General features: G+C 38.6%; 1 long non-coding RNA gene across 1 annotated transcript; it reads right to left on the reverse strand.

Moving 5' to 3' along the window:
• Positions 1 to 756: 756 nt before the first annotated feature.
• Positions 757 to 5,961, reverse strand: LOC119474006. Its single transcript, XR_005203289.1, has 3 exons — positions 5,410 to 5,961; positions 4,329 to 4,333; positions 757 to 768 (listed from the first exon to the last, which is right to left on the reverse strand). It is a non-coding gene; the product is annotated as an uncharacterized LOC119474006 (long non-coding RNA).
• Between the last annotated feature and the right edge of the window lie 8,834 nt (positions 5,962 to 14,795).

The raw sequence follows: 14,795 nt of genomic DNA on the forward strand, positions 1-14,795 counted from the left end.
ATGCCCATTGATGATAGACTGGACAGGGAAAATGTGGCACATATACACCATGGAATATTATGCAGCCATCAAAAACGATGAGTTCATGTCCTTTGTAGGGACATGGATGAAACTGGAAAGCATCATTCTCAGCAAACTGACACAAGAACAATATCAAACACTACATGTTCTCACTCATAGGTGGGTGTTGAACAATGAGAACACATGGACACAGGGAGGGGAGCATCACACACTGGGGTCTGTCGGGGGAAATAGGGAAGGGACAGTAGGGAGTGGGGAGTTGGGGAGAGATAGCATGGGGAGAAATGCCAGATATAGGTGATGGGGAGGAAGGCAGCAAATCACACTGCCACGTGTGTACCTATCAACAATCCTGCACGTACTTCACATGTACCCCAAAACCTAAAATGCAATTTTATATATGTATATATATATGTGTGTATATGTATATATACATATATATATGTGTGTATATATATATGTGTGTATATGTATATATACATATATATATGTGTGTATATATATATGTGTGTGTGTATATATATATGTGTGTGTGTGTGTATATATATATATATATATATATGGACTCTCTTTTGGTTCCATGTGAAGTTTAAGGTGATTTTTTCCAGTTCTGTGAAGAAGGTCAATGGTAGCTTGATGGGGACAGCGTTGAATCTGTAAATTACTTTGGGCAGTATGGCCAGTTTCATGATACTAATTCTTCCTAACCATGAGCATTGAATGTTTATCCATCTGTTTGTGTCCTCTCTTATTTCATTGAGGAGTGGTTTGTAGTTCTCCTTGAAGTGGTCCTTTACATTCCTTGTTAGTTGTATTCCTAGGTATTTTATTCTCTTTGTAGCAATTGTCAATGGCAGTTCATTCTTGATTTGGCTCTCTTTAAGTCTGTTATTGGTGTATAGGAATGCTTGTAATTTTTGCACATTGATTTTGTATCCTCAGACTTTGCTGAAGTTGCTCATCAGTTTCAGGAGATTTTGGGCTGAGACAATGGGGTCTTCTAAATATACAATCATGTCATCTGCAAATAGAGACAGTTTGACTTCCTCCTTTCCTAATTGAAGACCCTTTCTTTCTTTTCCTTGCCTGATTGCTCTGGCTAGAACTTCCAATACTATATTGAATAGGAGTGGTGAGAGAGGGCATCCTTGTCTAGTGCCAGATTTTGAAGGGAATGCTTCCAGTTTTTGCCCATTCAGTATGACATTGGCAGTGGGTTTGTCATAAATAGCTTTTGTTATTTCGAGATACATGCCATCAATGTCTAGTGTATTGAGAGTTTTCAGCATAAAAGGCTGTTGAATTTTGTCAAAGGCCTTCTCTGAATCTTTTGAGATAATCATGTGGTTTTTGTCTTTGGTTCTGTTTATGTGGTGAATTACGTTTATAGACTTGCGTACGTTGAACCAGCCTTGCATCCACAGGGTGAAGTCTACTGGATCATGGTGATAAGCTTTTTCATGTGCTGTTGCACATGAAAGCTTCTTATTACCCACCTTCTGAAGCCTGTTTCTGTCAATTCATTAGACTCATTCTCCATCCAGCCTTGTTCCCTCGCTGGTGAGTAGTTGTGATCCCTTGGAGGAGGAGAGGCATTCTGGTTTTGGGTGTTTTCATCCCTTTTGCACTGGTTTCTTCTCATCTTTGTGGATTTATCTTCCTGTGTTCTTTGTAGTTGTTGACTTTCAGATGGGGTCTCTGAGTGGTTGTACAGTTTGTTGAGGATGAAGTTATTTCTTTCTGTTTCCTAGTTTTCCTTCTAACAGTCAGGCCCCTCTGCTGTAGGACTGCTGAGGTCCACTGCAGGCCCTGCTTGCCTGGGGATCACCTGCAGTGGCTGCAGAACAGTAAGGGTTGCTGCCAGTTTCTTCTTCTGCTCTATTTGTCCCAGAAGGATACCTGCGAGATGCCAGCCTGAGCTCTCCTTTATGAGGTATCTCTTTGGATATATGGGGGGTCAGGGAGCTGCTTGAGGAGACAGTCTGTCTTTTATAGGAGCTCAAGTGCTGAACTGTGAGCTCCGTTGTTCCATTCAGAGCTGCTGGGCAGGTACGTTTAAGTCTGCTGCAGCAGAACTCATAAACACCTTTTTTTTTTTTCCCCCCCTGGTGCTCTGTTCCAGGGATGTAGGGCTTTATTTATAAGTTTCTGTTGTGCTGTTGCCTTTTTCAGGGCTGCCCTGTCCAGCGATGAGGCAGCCTACTCACAGTCTGCCACCAGAGGCTTTGCTGAGCTTTTGTGGGCTCCGCCCAGGTGCCGTGTGAACTTCTCTGTAGTCCTATTAATAGGGGTATAGTTATAACTGCTTCGGCAATGGCGGCCCACCTCTGTAATGGCAGACTATCTCTGTAATGGTGGACTGCCTTGGCAATGGTGTGCTGCCTCAGGAAGGGCAAACTACCTTGGTAGTGTTTGACTGCCTCTGTAAGGCAGACTCTCCTCCCCCACATAGCTAGACCATCCCAGGTTCAGCTGTGCTTGCTGTGAAACTCTCAATCCAGAGCATTTCAGCTTGCTGTTTTTTGTCAGGGTGGGACTGGCCGAGCCCGATCACCTGGCTCCCTGCCTCAGACCCCCTTTTTTTTTTTTTTTTTTTTTTCCAGTCGAAAGGGTGACTGTCTCTCAGGCATCCCAGTCACCAGTTTAAACGGCACCCAGATATGTGTGATTTCTTGTGTGTAGCCCCACTGCACCAGCTGAAACAGCCGCTGGAGTTTCGTGGTGCTTTTTTGCTGGGGAATCTCCTGGCCTAGCTCCGTTTCAGTCCCGTTTTATTTAGTTGCATGGGCAACTCTGTCTCCCAGGCATTCCAGTCCCCAGTTGAAAAGGCGCCTGGATTTGTGTGAGACTTTGTGCAGAGACTCACTGTGCCGGCTGAAACAGCCACACTGGGGGTTCGTGGCGCTTTTTGCCCAGGAATCTCCTTGCCTGGCTCCCTGTTTCAATCTCCTTTTTTTCAGTTGAATGGGCGACTCTGTCTCCCAGGCACTCCAATTGCCAGCTAAAACGATGCCCAGACCCATGTATTTTGTAAGGAGACCTGCCACACAGGCCAATACGGCCGCACTGGTGACCCATGGGGTCCCTCTGCCTACGAATTTCCTGGTCTGTGGGCAATAAAAAATTTGGCATCCACTCACCCTCTGCTCTCGCTGGGAGCTGCAATCCAGAGCTGCTCATATTCAGCCATCTTGCCTCTCATTATCTTTTTTTTTTTTTTTTTTAATTGCACAGTGATTTGCCAACTAAAGACCTGGCAGCAAAATTCATGGAAATTTTTTTCAATAATGTGGTAATTGAAATATTAACCACATTGTTGGACTGATTTTATTTAACTTAACTGTGGTAACTGATATTTATGTATATTGGAACTGTGCAAAGCAAGGACTGCCTATTTTTTAAAAAGAAAAATACTCCTTATTAGTTCACAAAACAGTTAACTTTTAATCCAATTTCGTTAACTACTATCTAAGCCTAATCCTGAATCAAACAAAAACTGAACTTCTCCCTGGAGTTAGAAGAATGTTTGGAGATAATTTAATGCAGAATTCTTCAAATTAGGATTTCCATAGCACAAAGACATTCTAGTTTTTTTTAGAGACAGGGTTTTGCTCTGTTGCTCAGGCTATAACTGTGGTGGCAATGATCACAGCTCACTGCAGCTTCAATATCTGGGGTGCATGTGATTCTCCTGCCTTAGCCTCCCAAGCAGCTAGGGCCACAAGCACACATCACCATGCCCAGTTAATTATTTTATTTTTTGTAGAGACATGATCTCATTTTGTTACCTAGACTGGTCTGGAACTCCCGCCCTCAAGGGATCCTTCTGCTTTGGCCACTCAAAAGTGCAAGGATCACAGGCATGAGCCTCCATGCCCAGTTGACACTATTTTGGGAATTTAAATCCCCTCTCCTCATTTCAGTAGTATTGAGGTCTGCAAAGAGTGAAGTTGCAGACAAAACAGTCATCACAAGGCACATGACTGTTTATGTAACTTTTTCCATAGCAGCCAGAACAATGTTTACACCTCAGTAAAACGGTAGCATCTATTCCACTAAGGTTGTTTTAGTTTATTTCCTAATGCATTTATTTCATAAATTTGTTTGGTAAAGGCTCTAAACAAAATTTGTATCAACTTTTATGCTTGTTTGTGTTTACAAAATAGAAAATTGTCAGCACTAATTTAAGTCAACATGAATAGTCACACAAATTTTTCCCCTCTATAAAGGGTGCATATTCAAGGAGACTTCAAAAAGTTTGTGGAAAATGGAATTAAAAGATAAAAATATAAACTATATTTCTGAACATTAGCTCTATTGAGTTCAAGACACTTTTGTAAGTGATGATACCTGCTCTCTATCCCTAAAGAACTGAAAGTTCTGGGCATTTAACCATGTCAGTGCAGTTTTTTTTTTGTTTTTGTTTTTGTTTTTGTTTTTGTTTTTGTTTTTGTTTTAACATTATTAACTGAACAAAAATGTACTGCTTTTTTTTTTTTTTTTTTTTTTAAGATTAGGAAACAAAAAGTCAGAAGGTGCCAAACTAGGACTGTAGGATGGTTGCCTAGTGATTTCCATCAAAACTCTTGCAAAATTGCCCTGTTTGTTGAGAGTGATGAGCAGGAACATTGTTGTGGTGAAGAACTCTCTTGTGAAGCTTTCTCAGGCATTGTTCAGCTAAAGCTTTGGCTAAGTTTCTCAAAACATTCTCATAATAAGCAGATATTACCATTCTCTGGCCCTACAGAAAGTCAACAAGGAAAATGCTTTGAGCATCCAAAAGCTGTTGCCATGGCTTCTGCTCTCATCCAGTCCACTTGTGCTTTTACTGAACTACTTCTATATCTTGGTAACCATTGCTTTAATTGTGCATCATCTTCAGGATTGCACTGATAAAGCCATGTTTCATCTCCTGTTACAGTTTTTCAATGAAGTGCTTCAAGATCATGATCCCACTTATTAAACATTTCCATTGAAAGCTCAGCTCTTGTCTGTAGCTAATCTGGGTGCAATGGTTTTGGTACCTATCAGGTGTAAAGTTTGCTGAACTTTTCCAGTCAGATTGCGTAAGGTGAGCCAACTGAGATGTCTATGGTGTTCACTGTGATTTCTGCTGTTAATTGTTGGTTTTCTTCACTTAGGCCATGAACTAGATTAATTTTTTTCTCACAAACTGATGTGGATGATCTGCCACTGTGGGCTGCTTCTTCAACATTACCTTGTCCCTTCTTAAAACGAGTTATCCATTTGCAAACTGATTTCTTGGAGCATTGTCCCCATAAACTTTTCATAAAGCATCAGTTATTTCACCATTCTTCCACCTCAGCATCAACATAAATTTGATATTTTTTCTTACTTCCATTTTAGCAGAATTCATGTTGCTCTGACAGCCTCTTTTCAAACTGATGACTTATTCTTCTTAGTGCTTCAAACTAGACCCTTATTATATAAATCTTCAACTTCTTGATCAAATAAGTATGCCAAATGATATTCTCTAAGAAAAATGCCCTTCAATTTAATTCCTTCCCTGCATATCGTGAGTAATTATCTTCCAAGATCCATGTATCTTTTCCTGACATCTCTGAGAGTATAATTCCTTATTTCCTTCATTGTGGCAAAGTGTTTCAGAAAAGGGTAGCTTGAATTAAAAGTCAGCATATCCTATTTGACTCCCACTCCTCTGGTATCACATACCTATGGCCAACCATGCCAAGAGCTTCTCCATTATCTCCATATGGGAGAACCCTTCCTCCTGATATCCTCCAGTTTCAGAGACAGCACCTGGAGACCCATTGGCAGGCTCCCAGATTCGCCTCAATTTTGGCCCTGCCTCTCTGCTTTGCATTTTTAGGCTCAGCATCACAATAAGGGCAATGGTGCCAGACTGGGCCAGAATAGGTGAAAACAGGAGGAAAATAAACCAGTTGCAGCAAAACCCACTATCCCACAGCTTTTTTTTTTTTTTTTTTTTTTAAATTGGGCTAGTTTCTCAGTGTTCCTGAACCAGAAGATTTCATTAAAGTTGATTTATTAACCTTTTATTGAAAGATTGCTAAAGAAACTAATCTCTGATTTATAATGTGTACAAAACTACTATAAATATTTCAGTAGTAACCCAAGAGCCAGTAACTGCTAGCAATGTTTATTAAGTTTCTGAGGAGATAAGAATGAGATGCATCATAAGAGAGGTAAGACAGTAACCCAGTAGATTAACAATTACACTGATTCTGTGTGCTGATAAGTGTGAGGAAGGATTTTTAAACTCATGGAAAGAGAAAACAAGTAGTGAAACAATAGGTCATTGTACTCAATTTTAAGAAATCATATCACATTAAAGTTCTATAAATGAGATATTTTGTTGCCTTCAGTAACAACATATTTTTTGCAGCATTTTTGAACCTGCACTTGAAAGACTTTCCAATTCCTCTCTCTGTGATATTATTTTTACTTGGATGCAGTTTTGAACTACTAAGCTTTACATCTTATGAGGTGTGTATTGTAAATGAGTATTTTACACTATTTATTTGAGAATCATATAAATTCAGGGATGCCATTTAAAATTTGCAAAAAATATTTATCCCTTCACTATTCTGCCAGTGGATAGATGATTGTGATGTGGATAGCATCAGATCGGATGTAAAAAAAGGAGCCAGGCCTGTGAAAGCTGAGACCCAGTTAAACATAGTGAAGACAAAGCCTAGTTCTAAAACTACATAGTCAATTCCGAATGAGTACACATACAGCTACTGAAAGTATTAGTGGCCAATGAATGTTAAACAGATTTTTAAAACTTGGAAAAAATGGCTAATGACATAGGAGCTCAGGGAGACTTTGTGTTGCTGGTACAGGACTTGAGTAGCAAAAGAATTATAATATTGAACTAATCTATTTCCTCAATTAAGGCTGTTTCACGGGATTCCTGTTAGAAGAGAAACTAGTCTGTTAAGTGTGCAGATTTGGCCCAGGGACCATAATTTGCCAATGTCTGCCCTAGTGGATCAGAATGGATGTGAGAACTTGCCTGAAATGATTGATTTTCCCAACCAAATTTAGCCAGTCATGTTAAAAATTTTATACAAAACCTGTATTCATGTAAGAACCAGAAGCAGTTTACTATTTTACATGTCATAAACAGGTTTTATCATCATATGATTTTGACACAAATGCAATTTGAGGTACTGCTATAAGTTTTACTATTTGTCAGCAACTCCTTCAAAGGAAGATACCAATGTTAAGACCCAAGAAGTTTCCAGGATTTTTCTCTACTTGCCAGCTAATAAGCTAGCCTGCCAGTTTCATGATCCCAGCAAAAGACATGGGACTCTTGGACCAGAGGAAAAAGGTTTTATTATCCACAGCAATAGCAGTAACCAGAGTATGAACATTTTTTTTGTGCCTGTTTCCTGAACCCTGATCCCAAAGAGAGAAGCAAAGAGGACCAGGTGAAATCTGCACCTACAGTGGGTTATGTATCCAACCATAGGAGAAGAAATCTAAGCTTAGAGAACCTGAATCCTCTATAATGGGTAGTAAGCTCATTTGCATTCTTGTCTGTTCTTCCACACACATCTTCTGTATAAGCCATTGCCAATTATTTGTAGTTTTTACAATTTGATACAATCACTTACTCATTTGTGAATGTTGTGCATGATTATCCACCTACTTGAAATCTCTTTCTTCATCCTATATGCCTGAAAATCTGCTGCATATTCTCCCCCATGTCAGTGTACTTACTATACGTGTTCTTTAAATAAAATAAATGTCTCCAAGGGAGATATTATCTTTATTCCACTGGACAGTAAAGTAAACCTGTCCTTTTCTCTTGAGGAAGACACTTGCTCTGCCTTCTAAGCCATACCAACATTCATGAAAAGATAGTCTGGAAGAAAAAAATCAATGCCTGCATTCATAAACCATGGAGAAACACAAGAGACACATGGAGAATTATCTCCCAAATGCAAAGCTATCACTAACACAGTAGGTACTCAGTGTTTCCGTAATAAGTGAATGTTCAATGGGTACCTACAATAGGATTTACACATTTCAACTAAATATCTCATGTTAAACATTGTTAATTAGTTATTGCATGAATTGCATTAACTTTCCAGTCTCTGTCCCTCCTATTCTGCCACACGTCATCTGTATAATACATGGCCAATCATTTGTAGTTTCTAGAATTTGATATCACTTACTCCTTTGTGTGATGCATCATTTAAAAATTGTCTTTTTCTGCTGTTAGATTTAGGAGTGCCTAGCATGTATTCTATTCTAATAGAGAGATGAATAAATAAGATGATATATTTGTATAATATTAGGTCCAAAGATACGCAAAAGACATACAATGGATGAGTCCAGACTTATTTTTTCGTCTATTTATACCGGTAATTTTCTTTACTGCTGCATTTAACATGGATATATACACGTTTCAAAAGTTATTTTGGCAGGTAAGCATTCTTTTTTGGTAATGTCATTCATTCATGAACCACATATTATCTATGTTCAAATTAAATTTTTTTTCCAAAATAGGAAACAAAGGATAAAGGGTATGGAATTAATAAATTCAGCTTCATAATTTAGTGAATAAATCTTGAAAATTATCTAGCATATCAAAGACCCAGGGGGAAAATTATGGAAAAAAAACAGTAATTCTGAAAATCTGACTCACATAATTTCATACCAGATATAATTTTAACCCTGAAATGCTACAGGAGTGCTATGAGAAAGTGTTTTAGCTCCAGTAGAGGAAATTGTTAAGAAAAGTCATGTTTTAAATACCTATGTTCTAAAGCTTCCTACATTCATGTCTAAGAGAATAAAAGCAGAGAAGAAAACACAGAAGCAGCTAACCTCTAATTTAAAAACTATAACAAATTTTTTAATATGTGGGATTTGAACTATATCAGGGAAAGGCCTCAAGAGAAAATACTCCAAATCATGAGCAGGTGTACATTTCTTTCAAAGTAATCAAAATAGTTTTGTAAATACAGGTCATTACCTAAACTGCATTAGAAACAAATAATTTATTAGAAAAATTCATACTTTTAAACCAAATCCAGACACATGGAGTTGAGACAAATGACAGAAAGAAGGAATAAAAAGGAATAGACTTAAAAGTGGTTTGAGTTGCCTCAGCTAAGCTCTGCCAAGCCATCTCCTGCATCTTTGGTCAAGTGGAAGTCAGCTGACACAGAATGACACTCCTGTGTCTGCTGGTGGGTACTGTTGGTGCTGGCTGATTCTCTATCTCCAATAATCCTGAGTTTCTTCTTCTTAAAATGGACTACAAAAGCAGTCTAATGTTTCTAATTGTAAAATTTCTTTGCAGGTACTTTTAATTACAGTTCCCGGGTTTTTGGTTAATTATATCTTAGTTCTTTGGTATCTGGCATCTGTAAATAAATTATTTTTGGAGCCCACCCCAAGGTTATTATTTTCAGCTATCCTTGTGAGTTCAGATCCCATGCTAACTGCAGCTTCTATAAGAGACCTTGGTAGGTATATTATTCTCTTTTTCTGTATTTATAATATCATCATCAAGTGTAAATATGTTGATAAATGAGAGCTGAGCCTTCAAGACAAAGGACATTAAGAGAGTGAGATGACACTTTAGAAGAAGATGCCAACATCTACCACCCAACCCTGGATTCTTGTCTTCCTCCCCATACTGTCAGCCCATATCCCTGCCTCCTTGTGACTGTCAGTGCCAGCATTTTCTCCTCTATGTTTGAGAGAATCTTATGATACCTGAGAGCTGATTTCACTCTTGTTTACAAGAGTGCTATGAGAAAGTATTTTAGCTCCAGTAAGAGGAAATTGTTAAGAAAAGTCATGTTTTAAATACCTATGTTCTAAAGCATAGGTTTTTAACTTGTCTAATTTTGTTATCTTGTAATCTAGTATTCCACTGATTTTCTAGCTTGCCATTGTTGAACTTAATTTATGCAGAGTATCTTGCCAGTCTATTTTCTTTTTTTTTTTTAACTGCATTTTTCTTTTTGGGGTACATGTGAACAACATACAAGATGGTTGTATAGGCACACACATGGCGGTGTGATTTGCTGCCTTCCTCCCCATCACCTATATCTGGCATTTCTCCCCATGTTATCCCTCCCCAAATCCCCACCCCCCGCTCTCCCTACCCTCCTTCCCCCCGACAGACCCCAGTGTGTGATGCTCCCCTCCCTGTGTCCATGTGTTCTCGTTGTTCAACACCTGCCTGTGAGTGAGAACATACAGTGTTTGATTTTCTGTTCTTGTGTCAGTTTGCTGAGAATGATGCTTTCCAGGTTCATCCATGTCCCTAAAAAGGACACGAACTCATCATTTTTTATGGCTGCATGGTATTCCATGGTGTATATGTGCCACATTTTCCATGTCAAGTCTATCATCTGTGGGCATTTGGGTTTGTTCCAAGTCTTTGCTATTGTAAACAGTGCTGCAATGAACATTTGTTTGCATGTGTCCTTATAGTAGAACAATTTATAATCCTTTGGATATATACCCAGTAATGGGATTGCTGGGTCAAATGGAATTTCTGTTTCTAGGTCCTTGAGGAATCGCCACACTGTCTTCCACAATGGTTGAACTAATTTACACTCCCACCAACAGTGTAAAAGCGTTCCTATTTCTCCACATCCTCTCCAGCATCTGTTGTTTCCAGATTTTTTAATGATTGCCATTCTAACTGGTGTAAGATGGTATCTCAATGTAGTTTTGATTTGCATTTCTCTAATGACCAGTGATGATGAGCATTTTTTCATGTGTTTGTTGGCCTCATATATGTCTTCTTTCATAAAGCATCTGTTCATATCCTTCACCCACTTTTGAATGGGCTTGTTTGTTTTTTCTTGTAAATCTGTTTTAGTTCTCTGTAGATTCTGGATATTAGCCCTTTGTCAAATGGGTACATTGCAAAAATATTTTCCCATTCTGTTGGTTGCCAATTCACTCTAATTACTGTTTCTTTTGCTGTGCAGAAGCTGTGGAGTTTGATTAGGTCCCATTTGTCTATTTTGGCTTTCGTTGCCAATGCTTTTGGTGTTTTGGTCATGAAGTCCTTGCCTATGCCTATGTCCTGAATGGTTTTGCCTAGATTTTCTTCTACGGTTTTTATGGTGTTAGGTCTTACGTTTAAGTCTTTAATCCATCTGGTGTTAATTTTAGTGTTAAGTGTCAGGAAGGGGTCCAGTTTCTGCTTTCTGCACATGGCTAGCCAGTTTTCCCAACACCATTTATTAAACAGGGAATCCTTTCCCCATTGCTTGTTTTTGTGAGGTTTGTGAAAGATCAGATGGTTGTAGATGTGTGGTGTTGCCTCCAAGGCCTCTGTTCTGTTTCATTGGTCTATATCTCTGTTTTGGTACCAGTATCATGCTGTTTTGATTATTGTAGTGTTGTAGTATAGTTAGAAGTCAGGTAGTGTGATGTCTCCAGCTTTGTTCTTTTTGCTTGGAATTCACTTGGCTATGGTGGCTCTCTTTTGGTTCCATATGAACTTTAAGGTGTTTTTTTCCAGCTCTGTGAAGAAGTTCATTGGTAGCTTGATGGGGATAGCGTTGAATCTATAAATTACTTTGGGCAGCATGGCCATTTTCACAGTGTTGATTCTTCCTAACCATGAGCATGGAATGTTTCTACATCTGTTTGTGTCCTCTCTTATTTCGTAGAGCAGTGGTTTGTAGTTCTCCTTGAAGAGGTCTTTTACATTCTTAGTTGTATTCCTAAGTATTTTATTCTCTTTGTAGCAACTGTGAATGGCAGTTCATTCTTGATTTGGCCCTCTTTAAGTCTGTTATTGGTGTATAGGAATGCTTGTGATTTTTGCACATTGATTTTGTATCCTAACACTTTGCTGAAGTTGCTTATCAGGTTCAGGATATTTTGGGCTGAGACAATGGGGTCTTCTAAATATACAATCATGTTGTCTGCAAATAGAGACAATCTGACTTTCTCCTTTCCCAGTTGAATACACTTCCTTTCTTTTTCTTGCCTGATTGCTTTGGCCAGAACTTACAATACTATATTGAATAGGAGTGGTGAGAGAGGGCATCCTTGTCTAGTGCCAGATTTCAAATGGAGTGTTTCCAGTTTTTGTCCATTCAGTATGATTATAGGCTGTGGGTTTGTCATAAATAGCTTTTATTATTTTGAGATACAATTCCATCAATACCTAGTTTATTGAGGGTTTTTAGCATAAAGGCTGTTGAATTTTGTCAAAGGCCTTCTCTGCATCTATTGAGATAATCATGTGGTTTTTGTCTTTGGTTCTGTTTATGTGGTGAATTATGTTTATAGACTTGCATATGTTGAACCAGCCTTGCATCCCTGGGATGAAGCCTACTTGATCATAGTGGATAAGCCTTTTGATGTGCTGATGCAATCGCTTTGCCAGTATTTTATTGAAGGTTTTTGCGTCTGTGTTCATCATGGTTATTGGCCTGAAGTTTTCTTTTCTTGTTGAGTCTCTGCCGGGTTTTGGTATCAGGATGATGTTGGTCTCATAAAATGATTTGGGAAGGATTCCCTCTTTTTGGATTGTTTGGAATAGTTTCAGAAGGAATGGTACCAGCTCTTCTTTGTATGTCTGGGAGAATTCGGCTGTGAACCCATCTGGACCTGGGCTCTTTTTGGTTGGTGGTCTATGAATTTCTGCCTCAACTTAAGCCCTTGTTATTGGTCTATTCAGGGTTTCAACTTCTTCCTGGTTTAGGCTTGGGAGGATGCAAGTGTCCAGGAATTTATCCACTTCTTCCACATTTACTAGTTTATGTGCATAGACTTGTTTGTAATAATCTCTGATGATGTTTTGTATTTCTGTGGAATCTGTGGTGATATCCCCTTTATCGTTTTTTTATTGCATCTATTTGATTTTTCTCTTTTCTTTTTTATTAATCTGGATAGTGGTCTGTATATTTTGTTGATATTTTTGAAAAACCGGCTCCTGGATTTACTGATTTTTTGAAGGGTTTTCTGTGTCTCTATCTCCTTCAGTTCTGCTCTGATCTTAGTTAATTGTCTTCTGCTAGCTTTTGAGTTTTTTTGATCTTGCTCCTCTAGCTCTTTCAATTTTGATGATAGGGTGTCAATTTTAGATCTTTCCTTGCTTCTCATGTGGGTATTTATTGCTATAAATTTTCCTCTAGACACTGCTTTAAATGTGTCCCAGAGATTCTGGTATGTTGTGTCTTCATTCTCATTGGTTTCTAAGAACATGTTTATTTCTGCCTTCATTTCATTGTTTTCTCAGTCCACATTCAAGAGCCAGTTGTTCAGTTTCCATGAAGCTGTGTGGTTCTGAGTTAGTTTCTGAATCCTGAGTTCTAACTTGATTGCACTGTGGTCTTAGAGACTGTTTGTTATGATTTCTATTCTTTTGCATTTGCTGAGGAGTGATTTACTTCCAATTATGTGGTCAGTTATACAGTACGTGTGATGTGGTGCTGAGAAAAATGTATATTCTGTGGATTCAGGGTGGAGAGTTCTGTAAATGTCTGTTAGGTATCCTTGGTCCAGGTCTGAGTTCAAGTCCTGGATATCCTTATTAATTTTCTTTCTTGTTTATCTGTCTAATATTGACAGTGGGGTGTTAAGTCTCCCACTATTATTGTATGGGAGTCTAAGTCTCCTTGTAAATCATTAAGAACTTGCTTTATGTATCTGAATGCTCCTGTATTGGGTGCATATATATTTAGGATTGTTAGCTCTTCTTGTTGCATTGATCCTTTTACCATTATGTAATGTCCCTCTTTGTCTCTTTTGATCTTTGTTGGTTTAAAGTCTATTTTATTAGAGACTAGAATTGCAACTCCTGCTGCTTTTTGCTCTCTATTTGCTTGGTAAATCTTTCTCCATCTCTTTATTTTGAGCCTTTATGTATCCTTGCATGTGAGATGGGTTTCTTGGATACAGCACACTGATGGATTTTGGTTTTTTATCCAATTTGCCAGTCCGTGTCTTTTGATTGAGACATTTAGCCCATTTACCTTTAGGGTTCATATTGTTATATGTGAATTTGATCCTGCCATTTTGATGCTAGCTGGCTGTTCTGCCCATTAGTTGATGCAGTTTCTTCATTGTGTTGATGCTCTTGACCATTTGGTACGTTTTTGGAGTAGCTGGTACTGGTTGTTCCTTTCTGTGTTTAGTGCTTCTTTCAGGAGCTCTTGTAAAGCAGGCCTGGTGGTGATGAAATCTCTGACTAATTTCTTGTTTGTAAAGGATTTTATTTCTCCTTCACTTATGAAGTTTACTTTGGCTGGATATAAAATTCTGGGTTGAAAGTTCTTTGTGTTAAGGATGTTGAATATTGAACCTCACTCTCTTCTGGTTTGTATGGTTTCTGCTGAGAGATCTGCTGTGAGTCTGATGGGCTTCCTTCTGTGGGTAACCCAACCTTTCTCTCTGACTGCCCTTAGCATTTTCTCCTTTGTTTCAACCCTGGTGAATCTGACGATTATGTGCCTTGGGGTTGCCCTCCTTGAGGAGTATCTTTGGGGTGTTCCCTATATTTCCTGGACTTGAATATTGGTCTGCTCTGTTAGGTTGGTTAAGTTTCCCTGGATAATATCCTGAAGAGTATTTTCCAGCTTGGATTAATTCTCTCTGTCACATTCAGGTACACCTATCACACATAGATTAGGTTTTTTACATAGTCCCATATTTCTTGGAGACTTTGTTCATTTCTTTTTATCCTTTTTTTCTCTGATCTTGCCTTCTCATTTTATTTCATTGAGTTGATCTTCAATCTCTGATATCCATTCTTCTGCTTGGTCAAT

Source organism: Cebus imitator, unplaced genomic scaffold (genome assembly GCF_001604975.1).
Source record: "Cebus imitator isolate Cc_AM_T3 unplaced genomic scaffold, Cebus_imitator-1.0 Scaffold201, whole genome shotgun sequence".
NCBI lineage: Eukaryota > Metazoa > Chordata > Mammalia > Primates > Cebidae > Cebus > Cebus imitator.